Source organism: Oncorhynchus tshawytscha, linkage group LG20 (assembly GCF_018296145.1).
Source record: "Oncorhynchus tshawytscha isolate Ot180627B linkage group LG20, Otsh_v2.0, whole genome shotgun sequence".
Taxonomy (NCBI): Eukaryota; Metazoa; Chordata; class Actinopteri; order Salmoniformes; family Salmonidae; genus Oncorhynchus; species Oncorhynchus tshawytscha.
The window spans coordinates 31233001-31242450 of record NC_056448.1 but is presented as its reverse complement, the minus strand read 5'-3'; positions in this window follow the sequence as shown (position 1 = coordinate 31242450).

Genomic DNA, 9450 nt, shown 5'->3' with positions numbered 1-9450 from the left:
ACATATCAGAAGCTTAGATGGTCCGCGGAACACACACCTTCCCAGAGCACTGGCTCTGTATTGATACACACACAGTATATGAGTCCATTCCATATGTTAATGGAGTTACTTCCCTCAGGTCATCGGTCACCATTATCTTTCAGTCCAGGCTTCCTCCATGTTCATGCCTAATAACGCCTGTATCCGCTCTTGATTAGATTACAATGGTGGCAGGACCCTCTCGTGTCCTAAAATTAATATATGTCTATCTTACCCTAAGCACTTATGGCCTTTACCCTAAGCACTTATGGCCTTTACCCTAAGCACTTATGGCCTTTAACCTAAGCACTTATGTCCTTTACCCTAAGCACTTATGTCCTTTACCCTAAGCACTTATGGCCTTTACCCTAAGCACTTATGTTTGTTCCTCTCTATCTAATCTTTATAATGGTGTCCTGCTCTTTCCATAATAGATAATGTATTTAAGGGTCACCTCCTCCTCTTTGCCCTAAGCCCTTATGCACTTTAAGGCACGTATGGCTTCGGCTATTACACTTATGTCTGTTTAATCTTTGGTTTCCTGTCCGCTTTCTGTTTGTGGTCTATGTATACCTATCTTTGCTCAATAGTGTCATATCCCCCCCGTTCAGCTGAAACCGTGGCGCAGGCAATGCAAACATTTTCTTAGAAATATTTAACCTCCACACATTAACAAGTCCAATACCTCAAATGAAAGATAAACACCTTGTTCATCTACCCGGCATGTCAGATCTTTTAAATGTTTTACGGCGAAAACACACCACATATTTATATTAGACCACCACCGAAACAAAGCCATTTTGTCCCAGAAAATATAAAATTATAAAAGCAGGATTAAAAAATAAATCATTCACTAACCTTTTGAAAATCTTCATCAGATGACAGTAATAGGACATGTTACACAGTACATTTATGTTTTTTTCAATAATATGCCATTTATATCCATAAATCTCCATTTACATTGACTTCATGTTCAGAAAATACTCAAAAATGTCCGGAGAAATTATAGATAGTGCCGCCAGATAACATAAATAGACATCATAAACTTTGACTAAATATACATGTTCTTCATATAGTTAGAAAGATACACTGCTTCTTAATGCAACCGCTGTGTTACATTTATTTTTAACGTTACAGAATTAGTTCACTATGTAATAATCTGAGACGGCGCTCAGACGTAAGCAATATTTCTCCGCTATGTTGGAGTCAACAGAAATACAAAATTACAACATAAATATTCCCTTACCTTTGATGGTCTTCGATCAGAATGTAGTGGGAGGAGTCATACTTACCCAATACATCGTTTTGTTTCACTTCGTGTGCCTTTATAGTAGCATATGCTATGAGTTCCAGCTGAAATGCATCCAAAATTACTTCTGGTCCCGAACAGTTCCGCATTAAAACTTCAAAATTACATATTATATGTCGACTAAACTGGTCAAACTAAGTGCAGAATCAAGCTTTAGGATGTTCTAAACGTACAAAACAATTCTCAAATCTATCGGACATTCTTGCTTCTTCTCAGGCATTCTGGAACAAAGGAAGGTCTATCCAAAAAGCGCGCTCTCGTCACCTTGTATTTTCTCGCAACACTCAGTCTTTTGCCTACCAAAGGGTCAAAACTCGCGGGATTTGCACAATTAAACGCTGTACTGAATGAGGACATCTAGTGGAAGACATAGAAAGTGTCTCCAGATCCATAGCTGGTTGGGAAGGGTGGGGGAGATGATGTCAAAGTTGCCCCAAGTTTCAGGCTCCCAAAAATAGTTTGGGAGATTGCCTGCCCTGTGAGTTCTGCTATACTTACAGACATAATTCAAACGGTTTTAGAAGCTTTAGAGTGTTTTCTATCCAATAATAATTATTATATGCATATATTAGCAATTTTGGACAGATTTTTTTTCAGTTTACTATGGGCACGCAATTCATCCAAAGGGGGCAGTATTCTGCCTAGCCCTAACAAGTTTTAATGACTCCAACCTAAGTGTATGTAAACTTCTGACTTCAACTGTATACGTTGTACGTACCACGTACAAGTCTGAATTTGATGGTGGGGTGGGAGCTTTTACAGTTCATATTTTTTTAAAGAGAATGTTTATTGAAAGACAAATATTCAATCTATTTCCACATTCATATACCCTATCCATATTTTCAGTTTTTTTTTGCCTTACGTGAAGAAGAGATTAGGAGCATGCACTACCACTCAAATTCAATGTATACTGTAGTTTGTTGTGTTTATGCATCTTTAGCCAGTGATCCGTGGCTCTTAGATCCAGAGAGGAAGCTGTGTCCACATTAAACACATCCCCCTGGGTACACAGAGCACAGAGAATAAAGGTCCAGCTGTTCAGGTCCCAGACGGACCCGGGCCTGGTGAAAGCAGGGACTGAGTAACACACATTAAAGCAGTCTGGTCACTGTTTACATTGGATACTGTACTGAGCTCTGGTTTATAGACACACACACAGTGAACATAGTGTACACTGACTGACTGAACATTTTTCTCAAACAGGCCCAGTCTGAGGGGATTGACTTATCATGGTACAATTGTCAGAGGAAGTTTTGTTTGCTTCCTCTGAGACTTGCATACCAATGCTGGTTAAACCATTCTATAATTTGATGCAGCCATACTCGCTTACCTCGCTGAAGTTAGAATGGGGGTTAAGTCCCCAATTCTGGCATCAAGGCCTCACAAAGGAAATGCCGACATTGCTAAGCAAGGTTTTGTTCCTGTGGATTTACCAATAATCCACTTTACCCCAAAGGTCAGCAGATGGATGTGGAAGGGGTCAGTATGTCCTAACTGATTTATGTCCGTGAATGAGTGACTGACTGGGTTTTGTAGGTTAGATGGGGACACTACAGTCACTATTTTGAAATTGTCAAGTGCTGCAGTAATATTGCAATGCCATTAGAGGGCACTGCTACTGTAGGGTACTCATCACACACATCCAATAACTTTGGACTTCTAACACTTCACATATTATTCTAGTTTAAGTGGTATATTGCCTAAGAGATTTTTACATTTGTTGTCATTTAGCAGATGGTCTTATCCAGAGCAACTTACAATAGTAGAATACATTTCTGTGTTTTTTCATAGTGGTCACCCCCGGAAATTGAGCTCAACCCTGAGCTGTGTTCGAATAACTGTACTAACATATTGTATACTACATACTTAATGAGTATATACTACATACTATATACTATTAGTTCCTTTTAGTGTACTGTAAATGGAACAGTATCCTTTCAGCTCTTCTCCGGACTACCGGAAGTTGATGCTGTTGCTATGCAGCCTCTTGCTAGCTAGTTAGCATAAACAGATGACTAGTTAGACATTTTATGACTGTGTTGCCAGAGTGCGCTCATACATTCAGAGCATTGTCAGATTGTCCGTTTGTAAAGAGCGTTACGCTCTCGGAGAACACACTGGACGCTCGGGCAGAGGAGTAGGGTTGATTTGAGCATTCTGACCTTACAACGTCAGTCAAGCACCCAAGCTAACGTTGCTAGCTACTTCCAGACACAAATGAGAGTGATCACTCTGACCATTTTACTTGCCCTAGCAGAGCAGGGTAGGCAGTTTTCATCTTATCTAGAGCGTTGGTTATTAACTGTGTTACTGGCAACAATTTAAAAACTATTTTTTACTGACTATCGGACACCGGCCAAATGCATTATTCTGTGCATTATTCTGTGCTCACATGAGTGCAGTGATGCCAACTTAGCAATTTTGTTGCTAGATTTAGCAACTTTTCAGACTACCCTCGCAAAAAAAAAATTCAAACAGCACCTAGCAACAAATGTAGCTACTTTTAAAAATGTATTTTGAACTTTTAGCAACTTTTGAAAAGTGGCTAAAATGCACGCATGACACAAAAACGATTTTCTCTGTCACACACTCAGTCACAACACACGTGCCTGGCTCCAAAAGTGCATTGTGAGTGACGTCAGCAGCAGGCGCTCAGCACGTGCACAGGCAGCAGCAGGCGAGCAGCAATTTCAGCAAATTGTAAATCATTGTTGGCTGACTGCAGCAGCAGTAGTACAGGTTCGACGAGACAAACCCAATGAATATAGTTTGTCACGAATGTTTGATCTTGAACAGAACTTACAACATGTCTCAATCAAATGTGTACAGCCAGAAGAACAGAAAAGAGTGGGAGTCTGTACCTGAACAAATGTATTTTTCGTTGAGATGGCCAGTCAATTTGAGTAACGTTATTGTGTATTCTACATAATGATGCAGTTTTACGTTATCACGCAATGACATCACAACGTAATTTAGCAACAAATCAATCTGCCTCTAGAAATTGACCCTGAAAATTAGTTGGCAACACTGCGAGGGCTCTGAAATCAAAATCGGAGTAGGTAGCCAGAGCAAATTTATGAAAGCTTCCGAACGCACAATTACTATATCATTTAGCTAAGCTAAGAATGACTGGAATAATCAATAAACGTTGGGTAGTTAGTTAGATAGCCCATACATAATATACTGGTAAGTTTGATGTATAAGTAGCCAACTAACGTAAGGTGATTAGCCAACATACCGGTACATACTGCTGTAATGATATGCCATAAGGACAGAGTAGCTAACAAATTGTCAGCCAACATAACGTGTACGGTAATTTATTTGAAAAGTAATTACTTTATTACATTGCTCAACATTTTGTTAACATTTGTCATAATTTGTCATAATAATAAAGTTAATACTTCCGGCGCCGACAGAGATGGCCGCCTCGCTTTGTTGCTAGATTTAGCAACTTTTCAGACTACCCTAGTTCCTAGGAAACTATGCAGTTTTTTGTTTTTTTACGTGTTATTTCTTACACTAGTACCCCAGGTCATCTTAGGTTTCATTACATACAGCCGAGAAGAACTACTGAATATAAGATCAGCGTCAACTCACCATCAGTATGACCAAGAATATGTTTTTCGCGATGCGGATCCTGTGTTCTGCCTTACAACCAGTGTAACGGAGTGGATTACATGAAGCGACCCAAAAAAACGACTCAGAAAAAGAGGGAAACGAAGCGGTCTTCTGGTCAGACTCCGGAGACGGGCACATCGTGCACCACTCCCTAGCATTCTTCTCGCCAATGTCCAGTCTCTTGACAACAAGGTTGATGAAATCCGAGCAAGGGTAGCATTCCAGAGGGACATCAGAGACTGCAACGTTCTCTGCTTCACGGAAACATGGCTAACCGGAGAGATGCTATCCGAAGCGGTGCAGCCAGCGGGTTTCTCCACGCATCGTGCCGACAGAAACAAACATCTTTCTGGTAAGAAGAGGGGCGGGGGCGTATGCCTTATGACTAACGTGACATGGTGTGATGACAGAAACATACAGGAACTCAAATCCTTCTGTTCACGTGATTTAGAATTCCTCACAATCAAATGTAGACCGCATTATCTACCAAGAGAATTCTCTTCGATTATAATCACAGCCGTATATATCCCCCCCCAAGCAGACACATCAATGGCTCTGAATGAACTTTATTTAACTCTCTGCAAACTGGAAATGATTTATCCGGAGGCTGCATTCATTGTAGCTGGGGATTTTAACAAGGCTAATCTGAAAACAAGACTCCCTAAATTTTATCAGCATATCGATTGCGCAACCAGGGGTGGAAAGACCCTGGATCATTGTTACTCTAACTTCCGCGACGCATATAAGGCCCTGCCCCGCCCCCCTTTCGGAAAAGCTGACCACGACTCCATTTTGTTGATCCCTGCCTACAGACAGAAACTAAAACAAGAGGCTCCCACGCTGAGGTCTGTCCAACACTGGTCCGACCAAGCTGACTCCACACTCCAAGACTGCTTCCATCACGTGGACTGGGAGATGTTTCGTATTGCGTCAGACAACAACATTGACGAATACGCTGATTCGGTGTGCGAGTTCATTAGAACGTGCGTTGAAGATGTCGTTCCCATAGCAACGATTAAAACATTCCCTAACCAGAAACCTTGGATTGATGGCAGCATTCGTGTGAAACTGAAGGCGCGAACCATTGCTTTTAATCAGGGCAAGGTGTCTGGTAACATGACTGAATACAAACAGTGCAGCTATTCCCTCCGCAAGGCTATCAAACAAGCTAAGCGCCAGTACAGAGACAAAGTAGAATCTCAATTCAACGGCTCAGACACAAGAGGCATGTGGCAGGGTCTACAGTCAATCACGGACTACAGGAAGAAACCCAGCCCAGTCACGGACCAGGATGTCTTGCTCCCAGGCAGACTAAATAACTTTTTGCCCACTTTGAGGACAATACAGTGCCACTGACACGGCCTGCAATGAAAACATGCGGTCTCTCCTTCACTGCAGCCGAAGTGAGTAAGACCTTTAAACGTGTTAACCCTCGCAAGGCTGCAGGCCCAGACGGCATCCCCAGCCGCGCCCTCAGAGCATGCGCAGACCAGCTGGCCGGTGTGTTTACGGACATATTCAATCAATCCCTATACCAGTCTGCTGTTCCCACATGCTTCAAGAGGGCCACCATTGTTCCTGTTCCCAAGAAAGCTAAGGTAACTGAGCTAAACGACTACCGCCCGTAGCACTCACATCCGTCATCATGAAGTGCTTTGAGAGACTAGTCAAGGACCATATCACCTCCACCCTACCTGACACCCTAGACCCACTCCAATTTGCTTACCGCCCAAATAGGTCCACAGACGATGCAATCTCAACCACACTGCACACTGCCCTAACCCATCTGGACAAGAGGAATACCTATGTGAGAATGCTGTTCATCGACTACAGCTCGGCATTCAACACCATAGTACCCTCCAAGCTCGTCATCAAGCTCGAGACCCTGGGTCTCGACCCCGCCCTGTGCAACTGGGTTCTGGACTTCCTGACGGGCCGCCCCCAGGTGGTGAGGGTAGGCAACAACATCTCCTCCCCGCTGATCCTCAACACTGGGGCCCCACAAGGGTGCGTTCTGAACCCTCTCCTGTACTCCCTGTTCACCCACGACTGCGTGGCCATGCACGCCTCCAACTCAATCATCAAGTTTGCGGACGACACAACAGTGGTAGGCTTGATTACCAACAACGACGAGACGGCCAACAGGGAGGAGGTCAGGGCCCTCGGAGTGTGGTGTCAGGAAAATAACCTCACACTCAACGTCAACAAAACTAAGGAGATGATTGTGGACTTCAGGAAACAGCAGGAACACCCCCAACACATGGAACAGTAGTGGAGAGGGTAGCAAGTTTTAAGTTCCTCGGCATACACATCACAGACAAACTGAATTGGTCCACTCACACAGACAGCATCGTGAGGAAGGCGCAGCAGCGCCTCTTCAACCTCAGGAGGCTGAAGAAATTCGGCTTGTCACCAAAAGCACTCACAAACTTCTACAGATGCACAATCGAGAGCATCCTGGCGGGCTGTATCACCGCCTGGTATGGCAACTGCACCGCCCTCAACCGTAAGGCTCTCCAGAGGGTAGTGAGGTCTGCACAACGCATCACCGGGGGCAAACTACCTGCCCTCCAGGACAGCTACACCACCCGATGCTACAGGAAGGCCATAAAGATCATCAAGGACATCAACCACCCGAGCCACTGCCTGTTCACCCCGCTGTCATCCAGAAGGCGAGGTCAGTACAGGTGCATCAAAGCTGGGACCGAGAGACTGAAAAACAGCTTCTATCTCAAGGCCATCAGACTGTTAAACAGCCACCACTAACATTGAGTGGCTACTGCCAACACACTGTCAATGACACTGACTCTACTCCAGCCACTTTAATAATGGGAATTGATGGGAAATTATGTAAATATATCACTAGCCACTTTAGACAATGCTACCTTATATAATGTTACTTACCCTACATTATTCATCTCATATGCATACCTAGATACTGTACTCTATATCATCGACTGCATCCTTATGTAATACATGTATCACTAGCCACTTTAACTATGCCACTTGGTTTACATACTCATCTCATATGTATATACTGTACTCGATATCATCTACTGTATCTTGCCTATGCTGCTCTGTACCATCACTCATTCATATATCCTTATGTACATATTCTTTATCCCCTTACACTGTGTATAAGACAGTAGTTTTTTTGGAATTGTTAGTTAGATTACTTGTTCGTTATTACTGCATTGTCGGAACTAGAAGCACAAGCATTTCGCTACACTCGCATTAACATCTGCTAACCATGTGTATGTGACAAATAAAATTTGATTTGATTTGATTTGATTTAAATAGTTAAAGCAATGAATTTGTATCAGCTATCGTTGGACTTCAGTTGCATATTTTTCTTCAAATCTGAAAACGATGTGACACCAAGCCCAATTCCTGAAGAATTGCATTATGGGCCCTAAAGTACGGAAATAGTGTCCTCCTCGTGTATACTTCATATTTTGGCAAATTTAGCACGACATCTGGGAATTTTTGGCATACTAACTATATCAATACTATGACCAATAAGCATACTATATACTAAATTCACGTCACAAATAGTACGGTTAGTGTGGATAGTATGAGTATTTGAACACAGCTCTGGTGTTGCACGTGCCATGCTCTACCAACTGAGCCACATGGGACCACAATAGAGAGCAATAGTAATGGCTTATTTTGGTAGGCACTAATGGCGGCTAACTCCGCCTTGGCATGTTGGCCATAGCCTATGGGTATTTTTTATATTTTTTAGAGGTTTTGGATAAATGGCGAAAATAAGATATATAATAAACACAGGCTTAGGAGATCTTATTATACATTTTGTTCTATCTTCATCAACTAATGTCTCCTACTGGGAATTTCTAAGCATTTATGTAAATCAAAACAAGCACATAAATCACACTAAAGCTTCAAAATTCATAAAGGTCACGTTAACTGACTGATATTATCTCATAGAACAAAACATACAAGATTTCCCAAGCCGGTTTTAACCTCAGACCTTATTTTCTGAGTTTATTCCAAAATCCTATTCTTTCTCCTTTTACTAACTAGATGTATAAAATGCTAACTAATTTCCATTATTTAGGACTACAAGCTGGCAAGCTCTATATGAACATCAAGTCTAAGCTTGTGAGAAAAGCTTTTGTAAAGAAGTAAGGTTGGGTTTGAAAATGTTTTTAGTTTTGTTGTAGATTTAAAAAATTGGCAGATGATACAATTGGCATGACTATGCTTTTATTCTAATAACTGAATACATAGGCTAATACAATATAGCTTTTTCCTCACAGAAACATACACAGGGTATATAAAACATTATGAACACCTGTTCTTTCCATGACAGACCAGGTGAAATCTATGATCCCTTATTGATGTCACTTGTTAAATACACTTCAATAAGTGTAGATGAAGGGGAGAATACAGGTTAACAAAGGATTTTTAAGCCTTGAGACAGTTGAGACATGGATTGTGATTATGTGCCATTCACAGGGTGAATGAGGAAGACAAAAGATTTC